General features: G+C 37.4%; 1 protein-coding gene across 1 annotated transcript in view; it reads right to left on the bottom strand.

Moving 5' to 3' along the window:
• The window catches only part of LOC138156879 (contactin-associated protein-like 2), a 2,167,135-nt gene that overhangs the window by 233,552 nt on the left and 1,920,828 nt on the right, over positions 1–12,755 (bottom strand). The gene's annotated exons all lie outside the window — the stretch shown is intronic.

The raw sequence follows: 12,755 nt of genomic DNA, 5'->3' as shown, positions 1-12,755 counted from the left end.
CATGATTGTAAGTGACTGAGGTTATGTAAGTATCTGAGAACGGTCTGTTCATTGGTAGCTATTGTTATTGCTCTGGGTTCTCAAATGGGATCTATTTGTTTTCATTGACCTGTACGCCAACCATGAGACATTTATTAAGTGCCTACCATATGCCAAGTATATACAGACCATCTCTTTGAGATGTGTGAACTGTATCCCTGCAAGGTTAAGTTGCTAAAGTCACCTTGGTTTGTTCTCAGATTTGAAGGGTGATAGTAATAAGCCAGTTAGGTGGCACTGAATGCTGGCCTTGGAGAACTGGAGGTCAAATCTAGCCCTAGACACTAGCTTTGTGACCCTGGGCAAGTCACTTAACTCTGTTTGCCTCAGTTTCCTCATCTGAAAAATGATCAGGAAATGGAAATGGCAAACCACTCTAGCATCTTTGCCAAGAAAACTCCAAAAAAGGACGGCCAGGTGGCACAGTGAATAGAGCACTGGCCATGGAGTCAGGAAGACCTGAGTTCAAATCCGGCTTCAGACACAACACAAAAACTAGCCGTGTGACCTTGGGCAAGTCACTTAAACACAATTGCCCTACCTTCTCCCCTCCAAAAAAAAAAAAAAGCAAAAAAAGAAAGGAAAAAAAAACCCCAAAAGGGTCAGAAAGAGTCAGACATGACTGAAAAACGACTAAATAACAACAGGAATGAGCCAGAGAAGTGAGTACCTAGAATTTCACTGTTCTTTTTATAGCACTGGGCAGCCACATCAAAGTTACATCTTGCACAGACATCACCACCCCCTAACATAAATCATCTGTGTAGACTCCTTGTTCTCTTCTTTTGGTGATCTCAGTCAACAATTTCAACAGATACCATCTCAGATTGTTTTTCACATGAAAGTTTTATCTATGAGCCAAATAATACCACAGTTCTTTAGTCTTAGCTATGGATTTTTAGAATCCATATTCCTTCTCTGACATTGTGCCAGACAAAAGACTCCACTCTAGTTTTCTCCCTTGAGTTTCAATGGTTGGCCAACCAGAAAGAATACTCTCACTTTACCCCAAATTACTGTTTGAGTCCCTCTTAGCTAACAGCTTATGTGTGACTCCCACGGACACCTAAGAGGCAGGAGCGTGAATGGGAAAAAGACAAGCACAATCATAGGTGTTTTTCTCAGATGACAGCTGGAGGCTAGGTTGGGGAAAGGTAAGTGTGCTCTTCCCTGATTCAGCTGCCACTAAGAAGGGAAAGGGCAGACATATGGTCCCCTACACACTTATTATTATTATTACCATTTTATATAAATGAAGAAACTTAGGCTCAGAAAGGATCAGTGGTCCAGAATCATATCATATTAGACCTGAGACTTAAATTCAGGTCCTCCTGATGTGAGTACTATTTTTGGTACAGCTCACTGCATTTCAAAATCAGATTTTCTTGGATACAGACAATTCAGTACAGTAAATGATAGCCCTACTCAGACTTTACTTTCATTGTGAATGCATTTTATACACATCAGGATATTGGTAATCTGACACCAGAATTTATTAAAAAGACAATTTTATTTTTTAATTTTAAAATGTATTCATAATCTGTCCTTCCCATTGTCCCTTTCAAACAAACATGCATAGATTAGAAAAAACCATTCCCATATTGGCCACATCAGAAAAGGGATATCTTTCTTTGCATTTTAAATTCATTACCTCTCTGGAGGAGGTCAATGTCCTGTTTCATCTCCACTTAAAATTTACAAAGTGCTTTACAAATACTGTCTCATTTTATTCTCACAATGAAACTGGGAGGGACTGTTATTATCCAAATTTATAGATGAGGAAACTGAGGAAGACAGTGGTTAAGTGACTTGCTCAGGGTGACATAGCTAGTAAGTGTTTTAGATCATATTTGAACTCAGATCTTCTTGAATCCAGGACCAGTGCTCTATTCATTGTGATCCATTATCTATCCATTCTTAAGCCTGAAGTATAGCATCCTAAGTACAGAATCCTGGATTGGAAGAGACTTTAGAAGTCGTAGGTTTTACAGTTAAATCTGGAGAAGCCCCTTACTTTGCTGATGAAGAAATGTAACTCCAGAGAAGTTAAAGGGTGTCTCTATGATTTTAGAGGGAGCAAGTAGATAAAGCCAGGATTGGAATCCAGATCCTCTGGCATTAGGTCCAACACTCCTTCCTCTGTAATGTTACATTATACAGTCCAACTGCTAGGTGAAATAGAAATTTTTTCTATAATATCTTGACTCTCCTTTACAAGTTATCCTCCATTGAAGTTCTACACAAATGGCACAACATGACACAAAGATACAAAGTATGTATATATGCCTATAAAATAAGACCTGTGATTTCACTGGGGTGTTGTTATATATCTACATATATATACCTATATGTGTGTATATATATTTATATACATATTTCTCTATGTATATTTAGATATATGCCCCACCCCACATATATATGTGCATATTGTATGTACATATGTATATGTGTGTATATGTGTGTGTATATATATATGAAATGATATATAATAACAAAACCAGATTGCCTTTAGGAATAAGACCTATGTATAGACATTAATAGATGAGGGAATTCTCTCTACCGGTGAATGCCAGCTCCTTTGTTGCAACTTACATTCTTAGAAAGTTGTTTGTTCTGTGTTCAATTAGAGTTTTTTTTGCCTAGAAAATTTTTTGTTCTGTGCATCCCTTTAAAGTACATTAAAAATGTGCTGTGAATTCCCAGGGTAATTTAATATGCTACTCATAATACATATTGGCAAGTATTTATTGCTTCAAGTCTTATTTAAGAATTTTTACTACAAATTCTTGGACAAGCATCACAAATGTCCTTGAAGAGTTGTGAAAGCACCACATGGAAACCACTGATTAGGGGGTTGGGAGGTTAAATGACTTGGTCAGAATTCACACAGTCATTACGTGTCAGGTGACATATATGAACCCAGCCCTTTGTCTTCCTCTCTCTCTCTTTCTCCTTCATATGTGGGTATGTATATTTATATTTTATACATAGATAAGATATGCACACATATTTATATTATTCATGTAATATAAATGTATACATGCATTAATATAAGTAATCTATTAATGCAACATGAATATTTGTATTATATTTCATATTACATATACCCATATTATATTACATGAATAATATGGATATATGCATATATAAACAGGTATAAGTTTAAATCTATAGTACATTCTATGTATATATATATATATATCAGTAATCTATTTGCCCTTCTGCTATATAAATCTCCATTTCACTTCATAAAGACTTGTCAAGGATTTATGCATTCTGAATAAAAGATTCAAGAATGAATAATATGACTTAAGGTATGCCAAGCAGTCCAATGTGCTCTTTGGTTTGGGATCCTTGTTTTAGATAATGTTTTGGGGGTGCTTCATGTACCACATTTTTGGACTAGGATGAGTTTAGGGAATTCCAAAAAGTGGCTGATTCTCTCTGCTTACCATTCACAACTGAATCATTAGGGCCATATTTTAGTCTAGTTTCTTTTGACAGTTTTCATTTCAACACTTACAAAAGTTCAATGAATTTCACTTACAATTGGATCCTTATCTTGAAAGGATCTCTAGTCAATTGACCCTGAAATTAGTGAGGTTAGGTTGAAATTAGTCATCCATAAGCATGGAAACAGGAGACCTTCTTAGAAGTGCTTCCCCAAATACTGCTGTGTTTCTTTATCTTCAATTACTGTTGCAAACCTAATATTGACCCAGAATAACCATCAAAATCAAAGTAATTAATTGTGACAGATCAGATGTGAAAACATATTTTTTTCTTAAAATTTTTTTAACAGCCACCCACACTCTTTAAATAGGATGCATTTGTAAAAGACAGGTGCTCTTCATGAACTGAACCACATATAGAGTTCTCATCACAGGCATACAGCTCATCTGCTTCAGTGATTTCTGGGGGGAAAAAAGAGATTCTTGGGTCTTTGTGACAGAGGACTTTTGGGAAAGGGTCTTATTTGGGGCATTTAATGAAATTTTTCAAGATATGGCAATTGGTGAACACTACTTACTTAGGAGTCAAAATATAAATCAGAATAAATGTTGTGTTATTTCAGAACTAAGACAATCACAAAATAAAATGAACAGAATCTGATCAAAAACAAAAAAGATCACAGATCCTGGCACAGAGGAACCACTCAATATGTTTCTTGACAACCTAGAATGTTTGTCTTCTAGGCTATAACGGGGACTGTTCACAATGCTAGGGGTGTGATGTTCTCAACTCCACCTGATAGTGTGCCTCCCATCTTTCCTGCATAACTTTACATTTATTTCGTATAGATGACATATGTACATGTTGTTTTTCCCTCATTAGATTGGAAGATCCTTGCAGGCAGGGACTGCTTTATTCTTTTGTCTTTGCATATCCCCCACGCCTAAGAAGTTGGCATGATTATATGACATTCTTCAGTATCATTCAACAGCATGGGGGCAGAATAAGATGATATTTGGGATCATTAGTGTTCAACGAACACACAATTATCTAGATCTACCAGACTGACTGGGGCAAAGAGTTTATGTAGGGAAGTAATGGGAAGTATGGGTAGATATGTAAAAAGACTGAACTGATTATCAGAGGCTTTGACCAGTTAGTAAAGGCCTGGAGCGGCAGAAAGGACACCATCAGAACACTGGGGTCTTAATTATAATTCTGCCATTAACTATTTTTTGGAAGATTGTGCAAATGACTTAGCATCCTTTAAGGTTCCTTTTCTTTACCTACAAAATGAAAAGGAGGTATTAAGTGATCTCTAAGGTTTCTTTGTTGTCTAAAATGAAGATTTTGTTGACAACTCCATTATTCACTGGCTGTTACTTTATGTATCTGAATCTCAGAGGTTCAGAGTCAAGAAAACTTGGGTTCAAGTCATACCCGACATAGAGTAGCTGTGTGATCCTGGATATGTAACTTGGCTTCTCAGTATCTCTAGGCTACTTTCTAATACTGTAAATAACCTAAGAGTTGTCTATTTGTACTGATAGAGGGACTTTCTTTATTAGGATGTCCTTATACCAGTGAAACCATAGGCCTGCACCAAAATAATCAATCTGTTAAAATGTTTCACTGAAAAAAGAAAAATGAACCAACTACTAAATTGGTGGTGTGGCTTTTAGAGTTAAAGTATCTTCTGACCCCCTAGTACACAGCTAGAATTTTAAACCTGCCTTTACCATGGAGTGAATGTGTTGCTTTTAATCCTCTTTGATCCCCTAGGCAACAGAGAAAGCCGAAACTAAAAGATTTCTGGTCAAAATTATTATTTACATACATATGTGTGCAAATGTGTGTGCGTGTGTGTGTGTGTGTGTGTGTGTGATGTTCAACTACCACTAAGCACTTTCCATCTATCTCCCAGGGATATGTTCTAGAGGGAGAATCTCAAGATTACATTGAGCTCCATGGAAGCCCACTATGCATCACTGCTATCGTTACTGATGTTTTTATGACAGGTCACCAGGGCTCAGGTCCGTTTCAGAGGCATCATGGAAGACAGAAGAAGAGAAAGACATTACTAACTTCCAGAAAGCTGATGGATACTGTATGACAATGGGGTTTCTTTACTCTCAGCAAGAGGATAAATATTTTATTTAGGTAATTTAAGATTATCCTCTGAAAAAAGGAAGAGGAGCTCATGCTGTGATCAGAAGATTGGTGCATGGGTAACAGAATCACTGGAATTGTGTTTAGGCTAAAAAGGGGATCCAGCTATGGATTTAATGCCTCTATATGACATTAACTCATAAGAATAGTAGTGGTTACAGACTATAGAACACCTTGTTCAGAGACTTTAAGGTGGATAGATTTAGAACTGGAAGGGGCCTTCCAGGTAATTTTAATACAATCTTCTCATTTTACATTTGAGGAAACTGAGGCCCAGGGGAGTGAAAAGACTTACCAAAGGTCACATTAGGTAGATAGGTGCCAGACCTAGGATCTGAACTCAGGTTTTCTGATATCAAATATGGCCCTCTTTTTAAGAGACTATGAGAACATCTCAGAATTAAATAGAGCCTTAAAAGTCATTGTGTCCAATTTCTTTCTCAAGGCCAGAAATCCTCTCAAATAAAGTAATAACTACACATCCAGGCATTCAAGGGCTTCCACTTTGGTTCCAAGCTACATTTTTTTAGCCTTATTGGACAGTATTGCTCCTTAAAAAACTCCACTGGCTTCTTATTGCCTGTAGAAGCAAATACAAAACATTTGGTTTGGCATTAAAAGCCCTTGATAACCTAGCCTCCTCCCACCTTTCCAGTCTTCTTACACCTTATTCTCCATCATGTACTCTTTGATCCAATGACACTGGCACCTGGGCTGTCTCTTCAACAAGACACTCTATCTCCCAACTCTGGTGAATATCTCTGGCTGTCCCCATGCCTGGAATGCTGTCCCTTCTCTACTCCAACTGCTGACCTCCCTGACTTCCTTTAAATCTCAACAAAAATCCTACCTCCTACAGGAAGCCTTATTTAACCCCTCTAGAAATTTCAGTGCTTTCCTTCTGTTAATTTTTTTTACTACTTCTCCTGGATATTGCTTATTCTGTATATATTTTTGTGCATGTTGGTTCCCTCATTAGAGTATAAGCTTCATGGAGGCAGGAACTGTCTTTTGCCTCTTTTTGTATCTCCAGAGCTTAGCACCATGCCTAGCATGTGGCAGATACTTAATAAATGTTTGCTGAATAGAACGGAATATATTTTAATCTCCAACCAACTTGGACTCCTCTTCATTTACTAATTTCGTATTGCTTTCTTCCAAATCTGTCCAAAATGATACCTCACTGTTTTCTTGCCCTCTTCTTTTCTGTTAACTGAAAGTTTTCTTCTCCTTTGAGGTCTGAGTTAGCCTATCTCTATGAAATCTCTAAATTCTGCTTTTTTGAGAGTCAGGGTAATGATATGGAAAAAATGCCACACTTGGGTCCAGGAGACATGGGTTTGACGTGAACAAGTTAATAACTTATCTGAAACTCAGATTCCTCATCTGGAAAAATGAGAATAATAATGTCAAGTGATTTGTAAGCCTTAAAGTACTATTTAAATATTGCTGTTCAGTTATTTTTCTGTCATATCTGACTCTTCATGACCCCATTTGTGGCATTCTTGACAAAGATATTGGAATGGTTTGCCATTTTCTTCTCCAGCTCATTTTACAGGTGAGGAAACTGAGTCAAATGGAGTTAAGTGACTTTCCCAGGGTCACACAGCTAGTAAGTATCTGAGGCTGGATTTGAACTCCAGAAGAGGAGTCTTCCTGACTTCAGGCCCATACTCTATCCACTGTGACATTTAGCTGCCCCTTTATAAATTTATATACTATTATAATTATGGAATCTCTGATGATCCCTGTTTGACCTTTCCTACTCAATATGGCAGAAACCTGGCCTTGGAATTAGGAAGACCTGAGTTCAAGTTCTCCTTCTGACACAATCTGACTGTGTGAATACGGGCAAGTCATTGAAGTTATCAGTGCTCTAGACCACTTTCTAAATATCTAATTTACTGGTCTACATTGGTAGAGGTATTTCCTCATTAAAAGATTCCCTTATATGAATGACTTTAAATATCTGATTTTTTAAAAAAGTATGTATTTACATGTATATGCCTATAGTTATTTACTTATCTAATTTAATTTAATTTCATGGTTACCTCATCTAACCCTACGAGATTTTAAGTTCCTTGAGGGAAAAGACTTGTTTTTCAATTTTTGATTCCTTTGTGCTCAACAAATGCTTTGTACACAATAGGCACTTTAAAAATACCAGTTGTTTTGAACTGAAGGCTCCACATTGAAGACATCCAGCCTACATCCCCCCTTTCTCCTTAGCAAAAGGTGAGCAATAGTTTGAGAATTTCCAATGTTTGTTTGGATACTGTAAAATCCAGTTATCATCAAGGCTTATTTCACGCTGCATTATCTGCCCCAGATCAGAGCAGGGTCATGGCAATTTCTGTACAGCCATCAATCAGTAATTCAAAGCATGAATTTCATCAATAAGAAAAACCACAGTCCATGACCTATATTTACCCTATAAATCACCTGCTTTGTTATAAATCAGTTGTTAGCAGAGTCCAATGTTAGGGGAATTTGGCTAGACTTACTATGTCTCTTGTTTTAACTGTCTCCCCCTCACCCCTCTTCCCAAAATGGGTGATTAGAAAATACTTTGCTTCCTTATTATTGCAGCACTATGGATATGGAGTATAAGTGGCATTATTTAAAAATAGAAAGAAATTTCTTGGTATTTGGCATTTGCAGTTAAATACCACATTTGTTTCAGTTCACATCTGACTATGAGGGTCTTCCCCTCTCAGTTATATAGAAAGGACATGGGGAAGGATGGAGAAGAGATGTAACTTGTTGATGGAATGTAATATATTAGGAAATTGCTCAGAACACTAGGGAAAGGGGACAACCTTTAGCGTAGTAGCACAACAACAACAGTATAATCTGTAGTATGATATGTATTGATCATATGACTTTATTTTGTTATTTATACTGTTGGCTGTTTTAGGTTTATTTTCATAATTACTCAAAAGCATTGAGGTCAAGTTATTTCATTATATAGAATGACAATAGAGGTTCCAGAGATGATCAAATGTCTATCTCCATTATAGCAAACTCAAATATGGTTCCGCTGAAGGTTAGCACTGGAAAACTCCTTTGTTTTGTTGTTCAGTCATTTTAGTCAAGTCTGACTCTTCATGACCCCATTTAGGGTTTTCTTGGCAAAGATAGTGGAGTGGCTTGACATTTGCTTCTACAGGTCATTTTACAGATGAGGAAACTGAGGCAGGTGGGGCTAAGTGACTTACCTAGGGTCACATAACTAATCATTTTCTGAGGCCAGATTTGAACTCTCAAAGATGAATCTTTCTGACTCCAGGCACTGTACGCTATCTACTGTACAACTTGACTGCCCATGGAAATCACCTGAGAGATCGTAGAGGTTCTTAGCCTTATTTGTGTCAGGGTTGACTCTGGCAGTCTGATGAGGCCTATCAGGATCCTTCTCAGAATAATGTTTTTAAATCCATAAAATAAAATAGATGGGATTATGAAGGAAGCCAATTACATTGAAATTCCATTATAAAAATGATGGGGGGGGGTAGTATAAGTTCAAGAACTGATGGTTTAAGGAAAGTTAAGAAATCTTAATATTAAATTTAACAATCAGAATCAAAATAATCAGTAGAATGGGCAGATACTTCCTCTTCTTAGAGGTCTTCAAGAAAATGTAGGATGATCATTTCTTGGGCATTTTCCAGGGGGAATTCTTGTAAAGGTCATGGACTAGAACTCTGAGGGTCTTTCTGAGATGCTATGATCTAAACCAACCAACCCACTTATTTTACATGTGGCAAAGTGAGACCCAGCGAGCTTGACCAAAGTCACTCAAATAGCCAGTAGCAGACCTGGGTCTGGCAACCTGTTCTCTGGCCTTCAAGGCCAGTCCCATTTCATGAGCATAACAGTGAGTCTAGCCTATTGAACCTCTCTGCTCCTTGGCAAATTGTATTTCCATTTTCCAAAGTCTACACAAAACTATGCAGCCAAGATCCCGCTAAACTCTTAGCATAAAAAGTGAATAAAGCAGAATAAATGTTAAACCAAGACATATAATAGCATTTGAATGTTAGCACAAAAGCTGAGGATCTGGATCAATGACAAATCTATTAGTGATAGAAAAACTCTCTCTGAAAATGACTCTTTAATTTTAAATTAAATGTGAAAAGTAGTGATAACCATGAGAATCCTGTATGTAATTACAAAAGAGAATGTTTGAAATATTTGAGTCTGGTGCAAGCATTGGATAGTGGAAGGAACATCAGCAACGGAGTCAAAGAATCTGGGTTGGAATCTTGCTTTTGCAGCTCACTACTTTGTGTGACCTTGGGTAAATCATTTAACCTTCCTCAGTCTCAGTTTCTTCATTTGTGAAATGGAGACTAGAAGGTTTTGGAGCTTCCCTCCGGTTCTAGATCTATGGTCAAATGGAAACTGAAAAACAAATAAACAAGAACTACAAAATGAGGGAAAAATCGTAACTTAAAATAGAGTTTTAATTGGATTTCAACGAGTTAGACATATTCTTAAAAAAAAAACCCAAAATAAAACCCTAAACTTGCAAGACCCAGTTAAATGCCATATTTGTTATAGCATTGTAAGGTAACCTGACTAAAACAAAAATATTTTAAAGAGGTCCAAGATCAGTCTACTTTGATCTTAAGGGAAGAGTGATGACTTGTATTCTTTAGGTGAAATATTTTGAATCACCAATAGCGTTGCTTTTATTTTTTGATTGGGACAGCTAGATAGCATGTTGGTTAGAGAGCTGAGCCTGGAGTCAGGGAGACTCATCTTCTGGAATTCAAATCTGGCTTCAGATACCTACTACTTGTGTGAGCCAAAGAAAGTCACTTAACCCTGTTTGCCCCAGTTTTCTCCTCAGCAAAATGAGCTAGAGAAGGAAACGTCAATCCACTCCGCTATCTTTGCCAAGAAAATTCCAAATGAGATCATGATCAGACACGATTGAAATAACTGAACAATTCTTTCGATATCAAAGGCAAACCTCCAGACTTTGGGTGTATTGTCTGTTTCAGACTTAGGAAAGGACATGGAAAGGAATCACAAAGGATATGGATGGACTGAGGTCTAACACTACAAATCTATTTGAATATTTTATGAGTAGTTGGTATATTCCTATTTCTTTTAAATTTTATTTGAAGTCTGGGGAAATTTGTCAAATGCATAGAACATATTAAGTATTTGTAAATGCTTTTAAATTCTTCCTCATCATATCATTAGGTGATATTTACATAGTGCTTTATGACTACATAGAAAAGGAGCCAGTATTGTTCAATGGAAATGGCATCAGGCCTGGAGACAAAACACCTGGATGCTTATCCTAGTTCTGCCATTGACTAGTTGTGTGACATCAGGCCTCAACATTTTTCTCCTGTAATGTGGGGAGAAAAAAGCTTATTGTGTTATTTTATGGGTTTTTTGTCCATTGTATGGTAGTGCATAGAGGGCAGGATTTGGAGTTAGTGACTCTGGGTTCAGGTCATAGCTCTGATAATTTATAACTTGGGCCACATCATTTTTTTTTCTCTCTGGGATTCCGTTTCCTCCTTTGTACAATAAGTGAAGTGGACTTAATGGTCTCTAAGCTTCTTTCTAGTTCTAAATTTACCATCCCTGACTACAACAGTGAGTAGAGAAGAACTGTATAGTGGAATAATGATAGCTGACATTTATTTAGGGCTTTAATTTTTGGAAGGCACTTAACAAATGTGAATTTATTTTAGCCTCGCAACACTCTAGAAGTAGTTGTTGTTAAAAACCCTATTTTATAGATGAGGAAACTGAGGCAAACAGAGGTTAAGTGACTTTCCCAGGGTCATATAGATATTAAGTATCTGAAACTGAATTCAAGCATTCAACTCCAAGTGAAGGGTTCTATCCAGTGGGTCACTAATTATTATTGAAATGTAATTCTAACATTAAATGACCGCAGGTCTTTTTGACTCCACGTCCAGGACTCTATCCAGTGTACCCCCTAGCTGCCTTTTAGTGGAAAGAGACTTGGATTTGGTATCAGGGGATCTGAGTCCTTTATATGTGCTATTTCCTTTATGTTTTATAATCACCCTTCAAAGCAGTGTAGTTTTACAGACAGAGAATCAGGATGAGAGAAACTGGTTGTCTTGTCATTCCAGGTCTCACGGTTTTTCCACCAAACCAACCAGGGGACAGAGAAAGAGTGAAGAACTTGGATTAAATGGGTCCTTTTGGAAAAGGTTTCTTGAATTTAGCAGTCACTTCATATTTTGTGTGAACTGCTATGCTGGTTAAGATCCTAATATTATTTTAAGTGACTTTAATTATGACCCCAGGGCATGCTTCGGACTCCATCCTTGTTTGAGGCCTGGGCTGATCTGATGCAGTTCCAAATCAGGTCAAATAATTCATGACAATTCCCTTATAGAAGCAGGGGATTAGCCAAGGTTCATTTTCTTGGCGATTCCATGGACTGACAAGGAGAATATCCCTGAAAGTAATGAAAGGCAAAGTCTAAGGCTTCCTAGCACTTAACAAATGCTATGCTCAGCAGTAGAGACTCTAGAGGAAGAGCTCATTTAAATAGCCCTAAGGGTACAGCTTCTCTTTGTTTGTAAAAGGAACATTTACACTCTATTAACAGGTGGAGGTTTGTGCAAAGCTTGATAATGTAGCTTGCCACACAAAGCCTCCAAATGCAGCTCTAACAGGCAGGAGCTGTCCGATATCTACCTGCTCAGCCCTTTGGATCCAGGGGAAGTTAATAACAACGCCCAGCACTGATTACATATGGCTTTATGCTTTCAAAGGGCTTTCCTATATATTATTTTATAGGATCCTATATTTAGATCTGGGTAGCTAAGTGGCAGACTAGATAGAGTGCCATGCCTAGAGTCAGGAAGACTAATCTTCCTGAGCTGAAATACAACTTCAGACTCTTAGTAGCTGTGTGACTCTGGGCAGGTCACTTTCATCTATAAGATGAGCTGGAGAAGGAAATGACAAACTGCTCCAGTATCTTAGTCAAGTAATCCCCCATTGGGATCATAAAGAGTTGGACATGACTGAAAAATCATTTAACAACATTTAGATCTGGATGGGAGTTTAGTGACAAGCTGAACCCT

This window comes from Petaurus breviceps, unplaced genomic scaffold (assembly GCF_028583685.1).
Source record: "Petaurus breviceps papuanus isolate PSGF00001 unplaced genomic scaffold, PetGlider_PUasm1.0 110, whole genome shotgun sequence".
Lineage (NCBI taxonomy): Eukaryota > Metazoa > Chordata > Mammalia > Diprotodontia > Petauridae > Petaurus > Petaurus breviceps.
The sequence above is the reverse complement of the archived record's forward strand: the minus strand, read 5'-3'. Positions and strand labels throughout refer to the sequence as shown.